Raw genomic sequence first — 25,081 nt, forward strand, 5'->3', positions numbered from 1 at the left:
GTCCTTATTTAACAACAGTCTTTTAGAAAAATATCAACCACTTTTTTCATGCTTGTTCTTATTAGATTTACTCTTTTTTTACGTCTCCTTTTTAGGGTGATAGCCTAAAATACATTATGGTGCCAATGAATAAATTCTAAAAGAGAATGAGTGTAAAAGAAAAAGATTCCATTTGAAGTTAAATTTAGCAGATCGTTGGCTGGGCTGATTATTTTGTTCCATTTAAGTTCATTTGTCCATCATTCCATAAATATTCCATTTCCCTTTCCTGCTCTGTTCTCCCCTTTTCTCCCAGATATACTCTGATCCTCACCCACTGCAGATTTGTCTTACGAATTTCTAACACTTTGGCTTCTAATCTTCTTCTATAGACATAATGATTCCATTTCAGTTCTTGTCCTCTGTTCTCTTCCTTAATACTTCTTTTAGTTAATGCTGTTAATTAAAAGTCAAACTTTCTATTTCTTCCAGAAGAAAATGAATTATTTTCCTTACAAAACTGACTGATGCCTTTAAGAAGAGATTGCTTTTTTGAGGTTGCATTTATTAATATCTCTAAACAGAATTGTCTTATTCAGCTAGTTTTTATTTATAGGGAAAGTGTTCAGGATTTTCATACTATTTCAACATAAACAGAAATATGTTGAAATTATACCACTGCTATTTTTTAAAAAAATTAACAGATATATTAGGGCAAAAATATCCCATCTCTTGCCCAGCAACTGCCAAGCTTCTCCTACTGTTTAACAGTAGTCAGGAAGCATCATGCTGACACCAGTAACATTCTTTGTTCTCTCTGTCAGTCTCAGACTTAATTTTTTTGGTGTTCTTTTGTCAGTGTCAAAGCTGGCAGCCACAGCAGAGTGGTGTGATAACCCTGGAAGTCAGGGTTTAGGAGAGCACTACCTTGAGGTGCCTTCACATTTCATACTGCTGCTTTAAGATATGAGAGAATTTGTTAATTTAAGATTTTCTTGTACTGTAAGCTTGTCTCAACCCTCCAGCAGCAAGTGAAATCCCCTCTAGAAGTTGTAATGTGTAATGAACAATTATGCTTACCTGTCTTTATTAGGCTGTTTCTCCTTTTCCTGCTGTGATGAAAACAGAGAGAGATCTGCCGAATCGGTGCTGAAAATCTCAAAGGTAATTAAAACTTAGATTTTGTAAACAATTTTTACTGCTCATAAAATAACACAGTGAAGTTTTCTTCCCACACTGTTCTGTATTGAATGCTCTTGCCCAGAAAATCTGGATAGACAAAAAGCTCTTTAACATTTACCAGTAACATTTAGATGGCAATTGGAAGTGTATCCATATATCTGGCAGAAAGTGTCAGTACTTTGAATATGTATCACTTGCTATTGTTTTCTTCTTCTGTCAGAAAAGTTCATTTTTAACTCTGAAGGAGCCACAGATGCTTCACTGGTAGCTATGAAATATCCCAACAGTGACCAAAAGCAGAAAGTGTTATATTTACTAGGGATGTGGGCCTGAAAACAACCCAATGAGAAGATGGTAAATAAATAACAGGCATTGCTGGAGAAATGAAATGGGGACTGCAATAACCATGTAATTGTCCCTCCTGGCATTTATATCAAATTACAGTGAAATAAGGGAATATTATTGGAATCCAACAAGTCGCTCTAGTAAGTTTTATTTTGCTTTTGGTGTCCATGTTCTAGTACAAATAAAAAGACATCTCTGCCACAAGAAACACCAAACTCCTACAATTTTTTTATAGCAAAGTGTGTACAAAATATTTAATGAACTTATATAATGCCTGTATAAAGGATGCAGCTGTCCATGTTTCTGCTTTCTTCAGTATATTAAGTTTATTTATATATATATATATATATATGTGTGTGTATGTTTTGGTTTCTCTCTTTTATATTGATTGTCTTCTTCCATTTTAGGTTTTGTTATAGTTCAACACATTTTCTCAAATCAAGGTTATTGATATATAGGGAGACAGTCAATCCTGATAATACCCAACACTGCTACAGCCCTCAAATGAAACCATTTCCATTCAGGATCAGCCTCTGCAAGCCAAGCCTTTACTTCATCAACTGAGGTTATGACCCTGATTCAATTTTTACACATCCATGGGACAAAAGCAAATATGTGGCCTTGTTTTGATTTTTTTTTGTTGTTTGGTTTTCTTAAGATCTTGGGCAATATTTATTATAAATAGAAACTTTTCTTTGCAGCCAGGGAAACTCATTTTCTGTGGCAAATGTACACTTTTCTGCCAGGTTTACCAATAAATACCATGTACTGGTCTGGAGCTACAGAGAAAGCAAAGCAGTAAAAGAGCCAATATTTAGTGATCTAGTGCCATGTAAATATCCTGCTTCCCTGTGGAAACAAATTTTATCATACAGACCTTTTTGGATATGTATAAGCTGTTACTCTAAAATATTTTGTTATTTCCATGGAAGGAAGCAGGGATAAGGAAAAAACCTGATCTGTGCACTTGCAAAGGCATTTTACTATATGCAAAATGCATACTGCTAATTTATCCTAAGTATAAACAAACTCATCCCTTAAGAAACCAGGACCTCTCTGTAGGAAAGTGAAATGGATGTAATCCACATCAACCTGTCAGATATATATATATATATAGATATAGATATAGATATAGATATAGATATAGATATAGATATAGATATAGATATAGATATAGATATAGATATAGATATATATACAAATAATACCCAGCAAGCCACAGGAGAAAATATTTCTATTCAATTATTTTTGAGTTCAGCTGGCATCCAATTAAAATGTCCACTTCTGAGACTTCTGAGAAATACACAGAAAAGTGTGACTTCCCCTAACAATCCATTTCTTTACAAACTCTTTGGATTGACTAAGAACTTTTTACTTCAGGAGGTCTGAGCACCACACTCAAAATTTATTAAGTATATGGTAGCAGTAGTATACTGCATCTTTGGAAGGGGAACAGTCTGAGGAGGATAAGAGAATTCCTTAAGGTCAAGCTTACTAAACTAAAAATCTTCAGTATATTCTTCTCACAGAAATTCCTCCTGCCCCCTCCTGATTTCAAGACAGATTTTAGCCTCTTACCTAATGTTAATTTTAATAACATTTCCTAGAGCACATAAAAAAACCCCTGAAGAGAGAACATTGGCAATAGAAAATATTTGGCATTGTTTGCACATAAGAACAAAGGTTTCCTACCATTTTCCCAGTTAAATTTTACCCAGTTCAGATTTCTACAATTTCTTCTTTACTCTTTATTTCTCCTCACTATTTGTAGACACCCTTCTCAAGAACATTGCCAGTTGGCATTGGATAATTGGGATTATGACAATTTTGCAACAGCTCTGTATCTCATGAAGTGGCCTGTAAGCACTACCTGACCCAGTCACTTGATGTCCAGTTCGTGCATTTGTAGCTGCTTTTCAGTGGCCACAAATCCTTTATTAGATAGTCATTCATATAGAGTTATAAAAATAAATAACAAATAAAATCCCGTAAATGGAAAAATAACACAATCTTGGTTTTATTTCTCTTTAAAAAAAAAACCATAAATATTTATAATAGATTGTTTTATATAACTTTACATTAAATTAGTTTTCATTTTTATATGACATTGCAAAATAAAAAAATATAATTCTTGTATTTTGATTTAGCATTTAGTTTTTACTTTTAGAAAAGTGCTTTTTAAAATCAAGATCTGGCAAATTTTTTTCTCAGCTCCACTATGACCTTATGACTTTTGGTTACTTATTTCTTGTCTTTACATAATTTGTCCTTCTGTGCCTGATTTTCTTATCTAAAAAGCAAAATCATAAAGGAAAAAAAAAAAAAAAAAAAAAAAAAGGAGCTGTAATTCTGCAGTTTGCCCTGATAGACAGCTGAAATTCTTCTCAGAGGTTTGCATTGAGAGCCAATGCCTGGAATAGTTTCTACTTTCTGGATACCAGTATTGTCAGTATATCACCCAAAGGCTCAATTAATAAGAAAAGGCATTGTCTAGGGAGCATATGGTTTTATTAATGCTAATAGTGAAAAAAAAATACTTAGAAAGAGTCTTTATTGTTTGCTTGTGTATTTTTGCATCCAAGTGTTATTTTATGAGAAGAGAAAGTACTGCTGCACTGTGGTCACTTGGGAACCTTTGGTTTCTTTCAGATCCAGTCTTCTGGAGTGGCTTTAAAACATAAAAGTCTAGACTTGTTTCTGAGTTTAGAATAAATGCAGAAACAGCTGATGTGCTTTGGCTATTCTCAGTTTTACTGGTGGCAAACACAGTAGCTGTGATTGTGTTAATGTTTATAGTAGGGGGTTACATTACAATGAAAAAAAAGTATTGATTTGTAATCAATGTTTGTGGCAAAAAGGACTATATCAATAAAAAATATGTATTTATAGAAATAATAAGATTTCTAATATGAGCGTTTTAAAAAAATAAATCCACACATTTTAATATTCTCTGATTTTATATTGCTTATGGCATCTGAAGAAACTGGAATGGGAGTCGTCATGACACGTTATTGTGTTATTCCAAACAGATTTTGACAGTCTTGATAACACTTCTAATAGAGCCTAGCAGGTTTTCTGTTTTTGACAAAACATGCAACATTTTCTATTCCTGGCTTTGACTCCTATTTATTAGGATAGTCCAATTCTTATTTAACACAAAATTAATTTTCAGCCCGTGATTTTCTCATTTCCAGATATTCAAAAATATATTTCTTTTATGTCTGGTACATTTTGAGAAAGTCAGATTTCAATTTCAGCTTCATTCATCCTTATAATGAGTAGGACTCTATGGAGAGAAGTTCTTCCCATCCCTTCTAGTTACAGTGCAGGGAAACTAGAAAAGGGGACCAAAATAATTTGTTCAAACTGAGGAAAATCTGTAGGCACTGTAAGAAGGCAACTGTCATTATCCATCCTTATTACTCCCAATGTCTGGAAATACTGAGGGAAGGACTTTAATTTTCTCAATGAAATACAAGATATCTACTCATCCTTGTGACAGAAATAAATATTCCAAGGAAGATGTGTTATGCATTTTCAGAACTGTGGCTGTAAAGGTTTCTTTACAGGTAAGAGATTCTTTCAAATGCTAATAAGTGAATTCTTTGGAGAGTCAGGATTAAAAAACAGGGTGATGTGTTTCAAACTCCTACAGAAAAGTTTAGTGGAAAATGCCAGAGATGATTTAGACAGAGTTTTCTGAAACCAGGGAGTTTTCTGACAACTCTTTTAACAGGCAGATGCATCTGAATGAAAATCAAATGCCAAGAATGTCAATGAGTTTTCTGTGCCACACCTTTTTGTTTAGATGTTGGATTTTACTATTTAAAAACATAGAAGGAGTTATTTCTCTCTGTAGGACTCTGTGAGATGGGAGAATGATGCAGGTGAGAATTGGGATGATGAAAAAATAACATGCAAACAGTATAATGGGGCCCTTTTAATGCACATAGCATGAAATCTGGCAGTTAATAAAGAATATGGGGTTTTCTCCATAGTAGAAAATAACTCAGACAAACCACAAATTGCTTGGTTGCTTCTTGCTTGGGGTTTTTCTATCAGAAGAGAAAAACACATCTCATTTTTTCTTTTCTTTTTTTTTTTCTAGTCAAGGTTTGTTTTGTTTTTTGGGGCATTTTTGGTACAGATCCTACTCCAAGGATCAGTATATACTGATTACTTTCCAGTGCCATATGTTATATTTGAGTTTTCAGGAGGGAAATAAAAGATTCCTCTCATTCTTTTAGTCTTTTAGAACCACATAGTAGAGGAAATAAATTTAATAATAACAGCAATTTAATGATGATTTTCACTATATTTTCAAAATGTTTTGTAACATGAGGGTACTTGAGGCTTTGTAGCTGAGGTCCGGTGAGATTACCCAGCATCACACAGGGTCAATGCCAAACAAAGAGATGTTTTGGCTCTTATTTAGCTGTTTGATTTCCAGAAAAAGGAATTTCATTGTCTCCTTCGCTATTTTGCCTTTTGTGTCTTAGAATTCCTGCAGAATTCTTGTCCTGTACCGAGTTCCTTTGTTTAATTGCTCATTTGCTTTGTTACAGCTTTAATTTTTATATGGCACCTGTGCTTTTTCAGGTATGATGAGACAGGTGCAATGCCACAGTAGTTGGGAAAATTTAAAAAAAAAAGGAAAAAAAAACTAAGAAGGCAAGGGAGTTTCCAGCTTATCAGAATATACATAATTTATCAGGAAATGAAAGAAATATATAAAACCTTGTTTAGTGCTATCAGTATAAACAGGATGTTCAAGGAAACAAGAATGTATTTACATGTCATTCTCTAAGTCAAAAAAAAAAAAAAAAAAAAAAAATCCCCTCAAAGCACCTGCAGAATTTCAGCCAAGCTGAAGATAAGTATTTATGCTAAATCTATAAGGAATGAACCTTAATCTTGATACTCTGTGGGAAATAAGCAGCAAAGTACCTGGGTTCTGTATCCTGACCTGGAAGAGCTCCAGATTTTGGGGCTTTGTTTGTGCAAAAGTTCCCCAAAGAGCTGCTGGCATTTCATTTCTCACAGGCAATGACTCACCTACTCACAATCACCATTTCTCAGCCCTGAGCTTTGGGTACCCCTCCCAGTCTGTGTCATTGCTCTAAAAACTTATTCAAACCATCTTGCATCAATTTCTTCCATTTTTAAAGGCCACTGGTAAGACTATCAACAGTTTGTAGCAGAGAAAGAAGAGAAAAGAGATATAGCAAGTTGATGAGATATGAAGAAAATTAAGAATAGTTGCTTAGAACTTGAGCTTAATTGCTTAAAGCAATCTCTGTGTAAAATCTCTGATATTCTGTGTAAAATATATTTCAAGTATGCTTTGTTCTGCTTTTCATGATGAGAATCAATTTTATATTTTTTTTAACAGCCATCTATGTGTGTGGAAATATTGCTCTTCTAGGGGTTCAAGAACAAAATGGGAAATTTTTCTTTGCCTGGGATAAAATTATTTCTTTGTGCTTGCACATCATTTGCCTACAAATAATTTTTTATTTCCCAAAACTTATTATGTACCTTATAATAATTTTTTTCCTTTCTTTTTCCTTTTTTTAACTAATTCTCTAATGCAGATGATGCAGCTGTTTCAAATAGTAAAAGCAGACCACGGGATGGTTATCTATCAAAAGATAGACTCATTTATTTTAATAGATAAATGTGTATTTCTAGACCAAATTTTTTTAATAGCCCTTTATTTTTATGTAATTTTCATAGAGTAAGAAGGATATCTCCTCTCTGATTAAACTCTCGGCATCAAATAAATTTAAATACAGATTGTTTTCCCCGTCCTGTTTTAATGAACAGCTTTCCCAAAGGATCTTCAAAATGCCTTATAACTAGTTTTAATCAGTTGCTTGTTAAAATGCTTGTCTATTTTTGAGTAATATTTACACATTTTTATTTTATTTAGATATGGTTTAGGACTGTTTTCTGTGACTCATGTCACCTACCAAAAAGTAGAAAATGTATCTACCAAATAACTGTCCAGCAAAAGGTACTGATGCCTTTATGTCCAATCACAAATATGTAAGTAGTTAAAAAGGAAAAAAAAGTAAAAAAAGAAAGTAAAAAAAAAGAAGTCTGCATTTCTTTCAGAGCACTGTAAAAGAGCACTTGACTATTTAGTATACTATCTCCAGTCTGGGTGAAATTAAAGATGACTCCAATTATTTCTAGGGGGAAAGTCAAAATGTCAAGTTATTTTTTCAAGGCTATTTTTTTCTTTGCTGCATTCTGTGCTCCTATTTCTGCGAGCTAAGCAGCTAGACTCAATCTAATAATAATGTCTGGAAGAATGAAAAGAGCAGAGCACAAAGTATCCTAAATTGGGTGATTTGGAGAGCAGCTCATCGTGCTGTGTTTGGTGGGAATTCTGCAGCTCCTGCCTGTGAGCAGGTGGGTCCAGTAAGGGCTGATTGATTCATAGGGAAAGGAGGAAATCAGCCTTTTTTTCAGTCTGGAATTTGAATTTCACACCTACTGTGTGAAATGCTGTGTCCTAGGACCCCCCCATTCCACAGACTTGGTCCTCTGGGTGATGCGAGCATGAGATCCCACCATAGTGCGATGTCTGACAAAATGGGATTTGAATGAAGTTTCTGTGAAACTTGAAAGCCAGTCACAAATTTCTGATGCAAGTTCTGCTTTAACAAAGCAGAATTTTTCTTTTCTAACAGATAAAAATATTTGCCTTCCCAAGCCTCGCCTTAAGTAACACACACACATCTATCTATACTTAAGTATATATAGATATATGTGTAAGAGAAAGCTATGATTGGAATTATGTAAGTTATGGTTTTAATGGCTCCCTAAGGAATTTGGTGGGGTTTTTTTCTGACTTTAAACAAGTATTTTTCAGGTCAGCTTAAAATAAAATAAATCAGGTATGCCATATGTCTTAAAATATTGACAAGACATTAAATATCCAGAATTCTTCCTTTAATAACTCTCAGTGGATCCTGGAGTTTTTGTTCATAAGTATTAGTGGGAATGACCTATAATATTAAGGTTAATATTATAGAGTTTCTACATATTTTTGGATTTTTTAGGAAATTTGAGACCCTTTATCAATAATAGGGGTGTTTTCATGTATTTGATTTATTATGGGATTTATATGGTTTCAGTTTACAAGTTTCCCAAAAGAAATTCAGATTTTAGTATGTGTACTTCCCTATAACCAGGGTGTGAACTTTCCATTATGGTTACATTGCAAACCTCTTTTCGTGATGCATAATCATATGCCAAATTTAGAAACTCCTTATTGAAAATATCCTGTTATTCTTCTCTTTAATGGAATTTTTTCATCCTTTTCTCGGTAATCTGGTATGAAGAGGGAACAGATTTATCAGAGCAACTCCTCTGCTAAATTAAGCTCTTGGGTATTTAACACTGTGTGAACTAACATCATTTGGCTTTTTGACAGACTTTTGTCTCCTTAAAGTCATATTTCACTTGCAGAGTCTGATCCTGATGCAAAACTTTGCTGTCCCTGCTCAGTGCTGGGATGTTTGCCCTGCTCCATGTTACTTGCTTTTTCATCTAATAAATCTGGGAAAAGGAACTGATACCACCACTTTGAATCCAATCTTATACAATCTACTACCCAATTTCAGCTGCAATTATTAATGACACCACATTTTCAGTGACATCCTCATGCCTGGGGCCTCTGAGCTACAAGAAACCCCCATAAAAGCAGGGCTGCACGCAGGGTTCTGCTTTGTGTATTGTGTTTTGAAACCAGCCTTACTTTTTCTCCTGCTGAATGTAAAAATAGCCAGTGTGTTTCTAGGAAAATTGAAAACACGACACTCCTTCTATCCTGAAAGACTTTATACCACACAGCAACCCACAGCAAGCTAATTGTTCAGAAATACAGTTTTGAAAAACAGGACTAAATTTAACATATCCCTCCTTGGCTATTAAGGCACAGACAAGATGAGAGCTAAAGGTTAGTGATTTTCCTGAAAGGTGGTGGGCAGCAGAGTTAAAAAGCTTCTCTAAATGTGCTGTGTGGGAACTTGATTTTTGAAATAAAACTTATAGGAGCTCTACAAGCTGTTTTCCCCTCGGGAATCTGTGGAGCATTTCATTAGAAATGAAAGGTTATAGGCAAGGCAGTGTTTGCACCATTGACCTTTCACTAGATGCCTTTCTAAAGCAGTGTTGAATGTCTCTAAAGGATGCAAATGTATTTTCTTCAAAACACAGCAACTGTGAGCCTTCCATGAAAGCAGTCTAATTTAGAGAATTACAGGATTGTTGAGCTCAACCCGCTGTATTGAAGAGCTCTGTAAAAAGAAGTTTACCTTTTCTAACTCTGACATGGCTTTTTTCATCCCTCGCTCTGCCCTTTACATCAATAGTGTTCCTCTTTCTTACTTTAACTTCTCAGTGTGGGTTAAGGAGACTGAAGCTCAGAAAGCAAGAGAAGTTTTCATCAAACATCTGCTTTTGGTATCGATTGCTGGTTTGAGTTATAGATGATGCTTTGGTGGGTGAAAGACTCCAGCTGGCCCCCCTGTTCAGGGGGAAAAGAGAATTACAAATAAAAGGCTTCTGCAGAGTTTCTATCTCTCCATGTATTGACACCTCAGGATTTGTTAATGCTTTCAGAGAAAACCACCTTGCTTTTTTAGGTAAGCACTGATAATGTTTAATGAGGAACAGCATCATTTCCTTCACAGGGGCTGAGAGAGTTCGGAGAGGATTTTATGTTTTTCCGTGGATATTAACACTTAGAGATACTGGAAGGGAATGTGAGATAAAATTATAAAAGTTCTAATCTTTCCTGTATCTCTTGTCTGCAATTGTACCATTTCGAGAAATCACAGGTTAAATATTTATTGTGTTACAAAAAGAATAACTGCATAGTTTTGCAGCTCAGAGGAAACAGATATCCAGAGCTCCCAGGTAAATGTGTTCATCACAAAATGAAAAATCATCTGGGTTGGAAAAGAGCTTTGAGATCTTCGAGCCCAACCCAGTTACTGAACGATGGGCCTCCCATATGATCAGAGTTTCAACTTTATTCATATAAAGTTGGATTTTCTGTGTGAACTTGAGTGTCAACATGATGCTTACATCAGGCTTTAGGGAGTCTGAAAACTTAGATCAAATGAAACACAAACTACCAATTAAAATATTTTTGTGTAGTAATCATAAATCTTAATTAGTTTGTTTGGCTTTATGTACTTGTGTAGAGTTTTTAAAAGAATTAAGTACTTTAAAACCACAGATTTACTCTATGTGTAAGTTTAACTTGTCTCCAAAATTGATACAACTATGTATTAGACTTTGGCAATGGTGCCTTCTTGATTTTGCAGCAGAAATACCAACATGATATTTGGAATCACAACTGTCTCTTATGAAGCAAGCCTTTCAAAAAAAAAAAAAAAAGAAAGAAAAAAAAAAGCCATCAAATCAATATTTATTTTTATTTTATAATTGAAGACTATTGAATGTATCACAAAATGTCTATATTCATTTACATTTGTCTTCAACAATGCTTTTTATAAAATTATATTCTGTATTAATTAAGATAAAACATTATCAATTTACTGGACTAAACCAGTCTAAGAGGCAGAACTCTGATTAAATTGAATGTTGGAAGTCTAATGCTTTGCTACTTAGCCTTAGGTAAAATTTTTTGAAAATACTTGGCCTTTGGAAAATTATTTAAAGAAAGAACTTTGGTCTGTGTCACACTAAACTTGTCATCTGACCTTAACACATGTCACTTATTTATTTAAAAATGTCTCTGAAATAAGATTTTTGTTTTCTCATCTTTTACTCACCTTGCTCTTTTTCATTATGGCTTTTTTCTAAGAACAGTTGTGAGGAAAAACGTCCAAAATAGGATATTTTCTTTAGACTTTCTCAGGGTACACCTTTAGTTGGAATTTCATGAATCTGATTTACTATTAATTTTATAATTTTTGAAGGCACTGGATGTCTAAGAATGTTAGCAGTTCTTCTTCAAGTGTGATACCTAACTTGCCAGGTGATTATTCAATGATTAAAAATTGATTTTCCAAGCTCTGGAAGAATTTCTCCGTTTTAAAATAAGATACAAGTAGAGATACAGAGATCTAATGCATGGCAAGCCCTTTCAAAACCTCTAAGCCTTGTGTTTGTTTATGATCTGTTTGCTAGGCTCAGTGACTACTGTATTGGCTCAATTTATTTAATTTAGCAAATTATGTAGCTGTTCAACATGGTTTAGTTTAATATCGATGTGCTCTTTGGATGGTACGTTTCATTCAATCTGTGATGTATTTGATGTAGCAGGTGCAGTGATTTTGATTCAATATATTAAGTATCTGATTAGATAAGTTATGTATCTGATTTGGAATATGGCTTATTTAATAGCCTGTGCATTTTTTTCCTGTGTAAGCTGCAGTAAATTCTAAATGTATTTAGTCCAGTATATGATATATCTACAATATATGTATGTGTAGTTAATGTTTTTATGGGCGTCTGTAATTCATCTGCAATATTTCTGAATTTTGAATAAATTGTATCTCATATCTATCCTCAGAGGCTAGAAGGGGGCTTTAAATCATAATGTGAAGAACACTGAGCGAGCTCATTTGTGGTGAATATCACTGGATGCAATCACACTTTATAAATGTTGCCATTTGCGAAGCATCTTGAATTCCAAATAGCCTTCACTGTGCCACAGCACTGAACCTCAGATTGCACGCTGCCCAGATAAAAACAACCTATTAGAGACACTTGACAGCAATACTGTAACACTCTTGGAAGACACATTTGCAGCACTTCTTTTAGAACCTTAAGAAATTATGGTGAAGAGAAAAAAAACACAATAAAACTCAGAAGATCCAGGCCAAGATCTAAGCATGTTGCTTGCTGTGCATCCTCAATTCTGTTAATTATCTGTCAATTATTAACTGAATTCTGGAATTGTATCTCGTGTCAGTACCTTCATGTGGTTTGTAAGGTAAGCCCTAAATGAATGTTTGACCTCTTCAGTGTGTAGGAAGCTAAAAAAAAGGTATTTCAGATTTCAGATTTCACAGCTCAAATATTAACATCTATTTTTCAGCTGAAAGTACAAAGAAAATATAGAAAGATCAAAACAAAACAAACCATCCAAAAGCCCTGTTTAAGACATTGCACTTGTGAAGAAACATTTATGTTTAAAAAAAAGTCTTTGTCTCTCAGACTTGTTAATCTGTTAATGACAAAATTCTGGGTCAGATATTTAACAGAAGAGCCAGCTATAAAAATAATGGATAATTTCTTTAAGAATTTAACTCTTATTTAGGGTTCAATAGTTATAGAATAAGGAAAGAAAACAGATCATCTGAAACCTAGTGAGACAGTAAGGCAAACCCACAATATTTGGTGCTGAAATTGGATCATCTTTTGGATTCCATCTTATATATATTAATCAGGGGAATTTCTGGAATTCTTTTCTTAAATGCAAGACTGTTTTTAAATATCCAAACGGATTTAGACAATTGTAATATTTCCATAAAGAAGAAATTTGCATATTCTCAATTAGATGTGAAGTTAGAAAATTATATAAATGGCTCCTTTTTTTCAATTAAATTTTTAAAAAATCCTAAGGGAAATGGGTAAAATCATTGCAATGACTCAAAACCAGAATTCCAGTTTCCTTTTATAGTTCTAGAATATTTTATATCTTACCATTTCTTACCGTGTAGGAGGCAAAAAAAGGAAAACCACCCTCAATTTTACTTTTTTTTTGGTCTTTTGGGAGGAAATATTTAATCAGTTACAGATTTGGTCTTTTTCTCCCCTTAAAACATCCAGTCCTCTCTGTCACTTGCTGTGAATCACACTACATGTCTACTTGATGTAACTTCTGAAAGTAAGAAATGCAATTCTAGCTCTTGAAGTGTAAAAGTCCCTACCTACTCCTCCAGTCAGTTGATAGGATACTGAAGTGGTTTTCGTGTGTCAAGTACATAAATTTATCTCCATCTACATTTCATGCCAAATATAAAAACCAGATAGTTAGCAGATAATTAATTCTACTTCTCAACTAATAGATGCATTCTAAACAGAACACTGACAGATGAGTACTACTTTCCATTTGACTTTGCAATCCTAAAATAGTGGTAAAATGCTGACATGTTTGCAATGAAAAAAAATGTGTAAAATTATTTAGATATTGGCTGGCTCGTAGTGAAGAGACTTAATACTTTCTAGTGCTTTAAAACAAAAAGCTAGGTGTGGAGGGAGGCAGGAGGGAAAACAAAATATAATTCCTGGAAACTATTGGTGAAAAAAGTGCAGGAACTTTTCGAAGACTTCATCCAAACCTACACAACTGCTGCAAGAAAATTATTCATTGTACCTTTGTCACCAAAACTGATAAAATTTCTCTTCACTAGAACTACATTTTAAGACTGTCCTGGCCCATATTTTTGTGTCTTGCTCAGAATGGGGTGGGGCAGTCAGATGCAGGTATTGATTCATTATTGATTGATTGATTGATTGATTGGCATTCATTGATTCACATCCGAGTCTCACTGTGCTGCCTTGCATGGCACTGTCACTGCTTTAGCCCCGTCCCGGTGTGTCAAAGACCACCCTAGGTCAGGGTGGCTCCGTGTGGTGGAAAAGTCTCTCCTCCAACCCGAGCTTCCAAGAAAGGCTCATCAGTCTCTGTTGTTGGGTCTCAAGGCAGTTTATTGCAAGTTGTCTAAAAGATTTTCTCCTTGGGCTGCTGTGGTTTGCTCACAGCTCAGGCAGAGGCACACACACACCCTGACATCCTCTCTGACCCCGACTGCTTCTTCTCTCCCACCCAGGGCTGCTGCTCTCTTTTATATGGTACATTACGTGTTACATGTTTACAGTTTTCCCCAATGCCCATTACCTATATTAAATGGTGCTTTTCTATCTTTTATATGGCACATTACGTGTTACATGGTTACAGTTTTTCCCAATGCCTATTACCTATATTAAATGGTGCTTTTCTATCTTTTATATGGGACATTACCTGTTACATGGTTACAGTTTTTCCCAATGCCTATTACCTATATTAAATGGTGCTTTTCTATCTTTTATATGGTACATTACGTGTTACATGTTTACAGTTTTTCCCCAATGCCTATTACCTATATTAAATGGTGTCTTTCTACTCTAAACCAATCTGTGAGTGCCAACATCACCAAGAACATGGAGGTGAGGAAGGAGAAAGAGGGAGGACAGGGCAGGCCCAAATCCCAAATCCATCTTAAAACCTCTGACCCCCATGTACAAAACCAAAACCTCCCTGTACACCACTCAAAAATTCTTCCCTTTACTTTGTGACTACTTCTACTATAATATCTAAACTTTTGTGACTTCTTGTTCTTCCTGCAAGGTTGGTAAATCATTCCATGGTTCAAACCCAAAATCACAGCTGTTTGCAGCTGCCTGCCAGGGTCTCAAATGCTTCTGACCTGGGCCCAGAACATCCAAAAATGTCTGAGGGACATTTTGAGTTCCAACACCAGTGCACGGTGCACTGTTCCTACAAAAGCCTTTCACAGAGAAAAGTTTAAATTGTCCCCCTTCTCCTCCAGGTATTTCTGCAGAGTGGAATGTGAAAGACACAGCAGCTGTACTTTTAACAATGAATACCTCAGGTAATCCCAATTTTGTCAATCAGCCTCGAGGGAGCCGTGACTGCTGATGCAATTTAAGTCAGTGTTAAGGCTAATCTAAAGACGGGTGAAACCTGCCAGCATGGCTCTGTCAGAGGTCTGATGAGTTATCTCTGACCAACGTGGAGCTGCTGGCAGAAGTTAAATTTAGATGTAGTTAAAGAAGACAACTGAAGAACCCAGACTAACTTTCTCTGGTAAGAATTTATATGCCCCAGGAGGACTAGAATAACTATTTATAAAATAATAATTCTGCTGATGGATGTTAGGTGCATAAGAAGGGTGGCAGTTCTCTTGTCTGGTGATTGACATCCAAAAATTGCTGTCAAATTCTGAGATACTTGCTCAAGATTCTCTTAGAGTCAACAGGGAGGAATAGGCACTATCAGGCACTATTCTAGATATTTGGGATTATTAACTAACTGTTAAAACTTTAGCCTTACATGAGAAGAAATAATCTTAGTAACATTTTGCTAACAGAGCATTTCACAATTGAAGTATTGATAATAAATTAAAAGTGTATGTAAGGCCTAACTTCAATTAATTCAAAACACAGCTGACATTTTTATTGTTATACATCATACAAAATAATTCCAATCATCCTCCATTTTGTAGTTTGAGGATTTTACTATGAAGATTGCAACAAGTCTTGTTTTGTATTTTGTTTGGGTAGTTTCTGCCATGGGTACAGTCCTATAATTTTTTTCAAGTTCTAAGAAATACTTCAAGCAACAAGACAGTTTACTATAATATGAGTTTACACAAGATTCTGGAAGAGATTTTTTTTTTTGTTCTGTGTTTTTGAAAATATATATTTTTATTAAATTCTTATTTGCACTGTAAAAGTGCTCTGCCTCCACTGCTCCTTCCTGGAAACTTGAGTAGGATGAGACTTCTTGGCTGGCAGACACTAAATGCAAAGAGATAACTTCTTGTTACTGTTTGTATCATTATTAGATGATGCTTCCTTATCTGATTCAAAATTAACATAATGTAAAATTAATGCTAAATTAAAAACAGATTTCATATAAAGCTTATGTAAATATATCAAGTAAAACTTTGATTTATTTTTTTTTAAATATTACTTTGTGATTTTTCATAAGAGGTGATTTGACAACTAAAAGTTTTGTTAAATTAACAGATATAGCTGAAATTCAGTTAAAATGCATTTGCTCAGCTAAAGTTTACTTGAGGTCATTTCTCCTCAGTCTCTTGGGATCTAACATGAAGCCTATTTAAACTCTTAAAAATACCAAGGGTTGCTCTATTGGTTCACTTATAATTTTCAACAGCTATCCTGAAAGTTCACACAAAAACCCATACTACAATAAATCAAACATTACCTCTTGACAACTTAGCAAAGTCTAAAGTGGATTCTACAGACCTATTCACATAAATGGTAAATTAGTAACTTTCAAAGAATTAGTAGAGCGTGCTTAAGATTATAATCAGATTAATTCAAAATTCTGTCAGCTAGTTTTATTTTAAGAGCCTGGTAAATTAGGCAAGCGTATTTCGTTAGTATTTTTTCAAATTTATGTGGTGCTATATTTCAACAATGGTGCAGATACAGATTTTAGTTATTACCTGCCACCAGTAATGACAGTGTTTAATGTTTATCCTCTCCAGGCTGTGATGCCTTCTGACTTTGTAGAGCCACGGGTATAATGTCATTGAAAATCCAAGTACTTACACAGATGACTGCAATTAATGTTAAAGGGAACTGGAGATTTATATGTGCCACTGCCATTATCACTAATGGAAATTTCACATGTAAATTGCCATGCATGGAAATAATATGCTTCTTAGTAGGCTTTATCTAAAAGTCATCTGTGCAAGCAGTCAATTTAAATCATTAATTCAGTCCTCTTACACCATGGCAAATATTTCTTTTTTAAAAAATCAGGTTACTGATTTTAATGTTAAGAATTGTCTTTATGATATTTAAAATATTGAAAATTAAAGGCTAGTGTATGCATGACTGTGGCATCAGCTTTCATTGATTTCTTGAGATCATTCTCAAACACAGCCTTAAACAACAATGAGAATTCACCACTTCCACAGCTTCTTTGGTGTACCTTCTCCCAGGAAACTAGTTTCCTGAGAGATGGACATCAAGAATGGCTGAGCTTCCAAAGATAATTGCTAGACCATTAGCACCAAAAATGATTCCTTGAAGGAGCACAAAGATAGGGCATCACTGAAAGCCAGTCATGAGGAAAAAGCCAACCCCATCGATCTGAGGGCATGAGGGTAAGATCTTACCTGGGGATGTTATTCTTTATTCTTTCCTCTGGAAATAATGTAGGCAATGAAAGGTAAAGAAGTCAAATTGCAATAAGCAATGCTCTCTGTTGTCTGGGAAAAATGCAAATGTCCTTGCAACTGTGAAGGGCACATAATCCCATGACAAGAGGGATAAAGTTGGATCACAAAACTCTCATCATATAGAAATGCAAGTCAGCTGATTTAGGCTACTCTTTGCCACAGTTGCTTTGACAAGATAAAAAGAGATGTTAATGCAGAGTTCAGAAAGTCATCTGAGATACACATAATGGGGTTTGCATGGCAAGGTAAAAGGAGAGTGAAATATTTGCAGAGATCAGGTCCAAGACTGCCAAACTGCAGGGCAGGAACAACTGGACTGATCAAAAAAACAAAGCAGCCACTTGCATCGGTGAATTTATGGCTGAACTGACCATGATTATCAAATTTACTACAGATTGACATAGCTAATGAGAAGAAAGATCTAGTACAATGAAACTGGGAGCCAGCTGTCTGAAAGGTCTGAAAAGGAAGGTTTCAATATTAATGGAGAGTCCTGGTTTTCAGCCTTTCTCCAAACTTCCTGGTATTCTCTGCAGTTAATCTTTTCCACATTTATGCATTACTTATCCAATTCTGTTATTTACCCACTTGTCTCCCAGGAGCTCCTCTTATTTGTGATTTCCTCTTGCATTTCTCTGTGGTACAGCTTTTGAAAGCGTGAATTAACTTCTTCAGGTGTATTTAAATAGTCTTAGAATTCTGCATATGAAAACAGTACAACCATATATAGTTACTTATGTAATTTTTCTTCATCTCTAAGTGCTGACACATGGATGAGCAGTGCTGACAGAGATGAGCATATTAAAATTCTTGCTCTGCCCAGGATTCTTATGTGACATTTGACTGTTTTAGTGCCTCATTTCCCTTTTGTTCTTGCAGTGGTGAGGTCTGTGACTTGCAACTTTTTATTGTTATTTTATTAGGGATTTCATGGACTGCAGTTTTCTTTGATTGCATTATATAGCACCACATATCACTTTAAAATGTAAACCATTATGAGAGTCTAAACTAAATGTTCATTTAATTTCCCAGGCTAAAATGATGTGATATAAGACTAAGAATCGTGTATTAAAGAACACATTTTCAGTGTTTCAGTGTATAGTGTAAACATAATGATGTATTTTCACATCCTGAAGTGCTACAGGTAAAATTTAATGGAGAGAGTAGTTTGTACTTAATTCACTAAGCATATTTATGAAGCTATTATCTTTGATCTACAGTGGATGTAAGTAGCTCAAACGAGATTTTTTAAAGTTAAATAATTCCATAGATAGGAATAGTTAGAAGTTTCAGACATACCCATACCCTTTTCCTTTCTGCCTTTCAGGAGTTTGTGCTTTTTGATGTCCAGAAACTGCTTAAAATTCTGACATTGCTGTATCAGGATTAGATGATATAGTTAATTGTTGTTCTGTGTACTTGCTCCAGGTCAATATGCTGAGAGGAGTAGTAAAGCAAAATGTTCTGGTCAAGTTATTCTGTTTCTTTAATGATATAAAAATTATGTTTATTTGATTTTGACATAATTATTACAAAAAAATCAATTGCCTTTCTGAATTATATTTTACATAACTCTTTAATTGGCATAGAATTTTTAATGTATCTCACTCATAAAGTAGATAAGGCTTAGAAAAGTGTTCTTAGAAAAGTTCTTTTGGAATCTAAAATGACATTTCTTTTGTCCTAATCAGTTTTCTGTTTAACCAAGATTTATTTCAGCCTAGCGAAACATTTTAATTAGGCAAATGGTATCTTCATATATGGTTATCAGCTGATATGTTCTACTTATCATTTATTCCAAGTGTTTCATGTGCAGTCTTTCCTGGATGCTGTATGATGAAGCTTTGTAATTTTTGGAGACAATGATACTATACTAAGTTACTGCTTAAGAGGTATGAAGATAATGTCATTTATAAATCTTGCCTTTCTTTTAGCCTCCTGTGTCAAAGGTGCAGTGAAAGAACATAAACCTCATGAGATGACGATGATGAAAGCAAGACATAAAAAATAATAAAATGCCATGAATTGCATTCCTAAATCTCTCCTACTGTCAAAATCTAAGAGATTAGGTAGAAAAATACTGTTATTTACTAAATTTCCTTCTCAGGAAAAAGATCTATATCGCATGGTTTGAGTTTGTTTTACACTGTTTTGAATCTTCCTTCATGCCCATTATATCAAAGGTTATGATGAAAATGAAATGTTTGTGTTTTGTTTTTATTTCCCTTGGGATAGAAAAATATATATTTGTGTTTCCTGTGCATTTCCACAGTAACATTAAATTATTTTCACAGCAAACCTTCTCTTTCAAGCGTATAAAGGAACAGATGACTGAACACAACAAAAAACCTTCCAGTAAGAGAAGCCATTTGGAATTTTGAGGGCCCAAAGTGTTTCTTGCCCAATGGACTTATCTTTTATTGAGGACAGTCATAAATAACTTTAAAATATTCCAGTGTGATAGGATGGAGCTGCAGATTAGGTCATCGTGGAATTATAGTTCCCTTGCTTAATGATTTTACAAAATTGCCTGGCAATCCAACAAAGAGAAGGAGCACAACGTGGTGAATGCAGGCTAATTAAACCAATAATTGCTTCTTCTTGTGTTCCCAGATAATTTGCCCCTGATAATTTTAAATGAAGTTCTGAAGCTGACTTCTTGAATGAAACGCTGTGCTAGTTTAAAGCTCCGCTAACTCTCCGCGTGCACAGAAATTGCCCTACTTCTCAAGGAGCCTGGCACTGCTCAGGCAAGGATTGCCACAGCAAACAGAGAGTACAGGAATAGAATATTCATAGGAGAAATTTTAATTTTTGTATATTATATCTATATAATTGTTGCATGACTAAAATGCATTTGTATTAAGATCTTAAAATAATAGCATACCTGTACATCTGATAACAGGCCCCTGAAATCCTGTGTTTTCCCTCTTTGCACTATTGTGACTAGATCATCTGATTTCCCTGAGCAATTCCCAAATTAGAGGCTGCAAATTGAGTCTTTGATGTTTTTAAGACTTAGGAAAAGATGCAAACTTCTGTGTATCTCAGGAATGCTGGTGTAAATCTAGAGTAACTCCATTGAGACGTAGGAGGACTTTTTTTAGTTATATCTGTGTCAAATGCAAGGATGTGACTGTTGACTGGCAGCTATGTTTAGAAATTGGGGAATATTTCACAAAATCCCCAAGACTTTCAAGGTGATCTTCAAAGAGTTATAATGAATGATTTTGAAAGTTTTAATGTTAAACTTAGAGGAAGACTCTTTATCAGTTACCCAGGTAAAAGGACTTCTGCAGATGAATTGTAAGTACAAGCTCTGCTATGATATATATGCTCATTATGCTATCTCACATCCATGTGAGATACTATCTCACATACATGTTGTTAAACAATACGTGTTTTATGTCACTTATAGTCTTACAGAACATCCTTTCTAACATGAGTTACAATTTTACAAAACCATAGAAGTGAAGGATCTATTTCTTTATTCAGCGCTATTTGATTCTAAAAAATCTGGGGTAAATATGTTTCTTTCCTCCATTGGTGCTTAAGGATTTTTACTAAAATATTGAACTAATGTGTTTAATTTTTAAATTTTTTTCCCTGAAATATCTTATTTTTTATTTTTTATTTTTTTTCTTTAAGATTCTAAATATCTAATTATCTAAATTCTAATTTAACCTTTCATTATTTGGGTGGAAAGACATAAAACACTAGACAGAGTTTTAAAACAGTTGCTCAACTATTATCATCTGGACAGTCAAAGTTAGGCAAAGTATCTTACTGTGAATTGATTATATTTCAGTGTAAGAGGATTGTGTGACATATTGGATTAAGCTGAGAAGTACAATGTGTGTTTTTGGATGTATATTACATTTTAATCATTACCCAAAACTATTTCTTTAGGGAACTAAATCAACAAAATAAAAACATATTCATAATTATTTTGTAGCCCTGATAAGAGACTTAAAACCATGGCTTCTGGAACTATGAATAGAGAGAGAATTATCCATCATTACTGGTATCTACCATATCACAGAATGCACATATGATGTGTGCATGTTAAATTTGCTGTAATAGCCTAAAATAAAAGTCAGGGTCTGTTAGATCTCATGAGCTGAAATTTCCATTGGTATTCACAAAATAGCAGAAGTCAAATCTGGCTGCAGATCATGCCAATAGTCACTTTCCCATTAATTCTTACAGTAAATATTCATGACTGAAATCTACACAGTTCACAAGCTCACTCCCAGAATTTTTACTCTTGTAAATTGATAAGTATACACTCAGGAATTGTGAAACTGCATCTTTTTGTTGGCTTTTTAGATAGAAATGGGTCCAATATATCTTAGTTGGCAGCAACTGGGCAATGAAAGCAATATTGGTAGTGAGGGTTTTATTTTTGTTTGCTCTGTGTCTTGTTAAGCTTTACTGATATAAAACCATCTGTTTAAAAAGCTGTAAAAAATAGACTGCCAACATAAAAAAGCTAAACACAACAAAATAGTCTTAATATCCACTGGCTGGTAGCTCAATACAATGTTAAAATTACTGAAGATGGTGGCATGGATGGATAGGGAGACAATAAGTTTTATAAAAGTTGGTTTCCAAATAAAGGACTTCACTATTTATATTGGTGATATTTCTCCTTTTTAGTGACTATTTATTTGCACTCTGATATTGTACTCTTATATTAAATTTTCTGGAAATAGTTTAAATATTACTTGGAAATATGGGGTTTAGTTTGTGGGACTATACAAGACCAAATGTAATGCAAGCAAGAAACAAACTGATAATACAAGCATTGTAAGGAGGTACATATAAGAGCAATAATATCAACCATACCAGGGCAATGAAATATCTCAAGAATTATATGGTGAACCATCATTTGATTGACTCTTAACGCTACCTCAGAAACAAGATGGAAAAATTTTCTCTCATCAATTTCACATTAAAAATATTTTTCAATATCTTTATGCCCAATACATTTTGAAGTAATATTGGCAAAATTCATGAGGTACTCTGAAGATATACTCATAACTTTTTGTGAGTTCTTTATTTAAATCACATTGTAAATTGAAAAATTATTGGTAGTGGCTGGTAAATTTTTTCATATGACATAGATCTGTTTCGAAAAAATCATAGACAAGAAAGTGCTCTACTATTATTTTATGATCTTAATATAAATGCATTTTAGTCATGCAACAGTTATATAGATCTAATATACAAAAATTAAAATTTCTCCTATGAATATTCTAAATATATTAAAGAATTTTTTTCCATGAGAGGATGGTTTACTAATCTACTGAATTTTTTACAGTGATTGCTAAATCGCAAGATAATCCATAAGAAATAAAGTTTCCAAAATTGGCAAAGTACAAATTTAGATTCATCTCTCTTCACTTGGAGCTCACCAACATGTAATAAGTAACTTATTTAAGACTAGGGTAAAATATATATTTGGATTTTTACTAAATACTATGATATATTATTTTGCATAAGATATTATCTGTTAGGAAATATGATGACTGTAATTAAAATACCAAGAATACTTGTGTACAAAGCTGTGTGAGAAAATATAGATACCCTTTATCAATAAAACCACTAATTGATCAATAATGATGGAATTTTAAATATGATCTCCCCAAACATTCCATTGTTGTTATTTAAAAGAGGATGATATACCAATTAAGAGAGGAAACAAGAAAAACATTATAATAAAATAAGGGAAATCATGATACAAATAATTGTCAGAAATTGCAGAGAAATAATTTTCAAATTATGATCTTATGAAGTGGGAAATTGTAATTTTGATAGATTCTGATGATTAAAAGAGTTTAAAATTAAGCTAAGATACCAAATAAAGGACACATTTTCAATGCAGGAAGAAATTAACAGCAAAAATAATGTATAAGTGGTGGTAGGAAATAAAAATATGTCTGAGCACAGCTTTGAGACATAATTATTAGAGTATTGTAACTACTGGTGGCAATACATCATGAACAACAGAGGTTTTCAGATAAAAAGAGCTACATGAATGATTCAATCTGTAAAATATGTTTTGTACTAAAAAGATCAATCTAATTCATTTTGTTCTGAGAGAAAATGAACTGACTTGACAACCTATAACTACCTTTCTCTACTTCTGAGAGTAGCTTTCCCAAAATTCAGATAAAAAAGACAGACCTGGAGTTGAGGTAATTAAGAAGTAACCATTTGTATTATCTTATAGGTAATAGGATTTAGAGGTTTGTATGATTCTTTATGTGTACTAACTTTAATCTTGTGTTTAATTTTAAATTGAAACTCTATTGAATTTAAATACATTTTAAAAAATATTTCATATGAGATTTAATACCATGAAAATAAGGCTGAGTGAAGTTTTATTCATTCCATTTACTTAGTATCTCTTCTTTAAAAATATACACTTAAAATCAGTGAATATACACACACTTGCTTTCCAGCCAGGCTTTAATATTTACTTGTATTCATTTTTAATGGCTGAGTAGCAGATGGTAAGACTTAAAGCATCAATCCCCTGGGGATTTAAAATAGGCAAAGATATGAGAAGAAATCAAAGGGAAAAGAGCAAAACAGATGTTGTGAAGCTGCTGCTGATGGTGAGACATGGGAGGATAAGCAGATGCCTTCCAACTTCACCAATCAGTTCTGCAAAGGTGTTGACCACTTGTGAGAGATTAGAAGATGGCTTTTTTTTTTTTTTTTTTTTGTCTGAACATGGATGAAATATTTTTCTAGGCTTTGAATGTAAATTGAAAGGAAAGTGGCTCACTGGCCCTTTTTCATTCCATCTTGAAACTACATTTGAAAGATTCCCACCTATAGTTCCAAATATATTTTATATCCACAAACCCACCATCTTGCAGGCTTGTTTGGAAATTGTTTCTTTTCAAAACTGATAGTAATTCTTTGGACTTTTAAGAGAATTTTTAACAGACCATGACTGATAATTAGCACATAAGAAATAGTTATGACAGTTTTAGAGTACTAGATGAGGATATTTGATATGCAGCACAGATTAATGCATTGGCTCCTATGAATTCATACTTAGAGTAAGAATGTATTGTTAGTTTTGAGCAGTTGCTTGTTTACATCAATGACATGTTATGTGTGGTGTTGTTTAAGCCAAATCTTGAATTTATTTGAAGAATTTATTGTACTAAATGAAACCAAAACATCAATGGACTTTCCAGTGAGGGCACAATTTCAGTTTTGCAGTTCTAGGAAGGCAAATGACCTCTTCCACCTAATAGGAAGGTGACATCATCATATAAGAGAATGGTCAATTTATCATATTTATGATGAAACTGATAAAAAACCACTTATCATTTAGGCTTTGCAATATTCACAGGTAAATTCCAGGAGTTCCAGGAGGAACTCTTCTGATTCCAGTCTTTTCTATGAGTTCCCTTTCAAACTAATGCTACATGTATATATGTAGATGGTTGGCAGTTTTGGAAAGTCTTCCATGAGAAATATTGAATTTGCAAGGATGGTGATTAGTTTTGCAGTAGTCATCATCATTTCAGTGGGAGTATTTCTCTCAAAATCTTAAATTG

General features: G+C 33.9%; 1 long non-coding RNA gene across 1 annotated transcript in view; it reads left to right on the forward strand.

The window, feature by feature from the left end:
- Positions 1-1,078: 1,078 nt before the first annotated feature.
- LOC110468235 (uncharacterized) overlaps positions 1,079-25,081 on the forward strand; it is a 100,749-nt gene continuing 76,746 nt past the window's right edge. The window contains exon 1 of the long non-coding RNA XR_002465051.3: positions 1,079-1,143. This is a non-coding gene — a long non-coding RNA (uncharacterized LOC110468235). The remainder of the gene's footprint in view (positions 1,144-25,081) is intronic.

Source organism: Lonchura striata, chromosome 4 (assembly GCF_046129695.1).
Source record: "Lonchura striata isolate bLonStr1 chromosome 4, bLonStr1.mat, whole genome shotgun sequence".
Taxonomy (NCBI): Eukaryota; Metazoa; Chordata; class Aves; order Passeriformes; family Estrildidae; genus Lonchura; species Lonchura striata.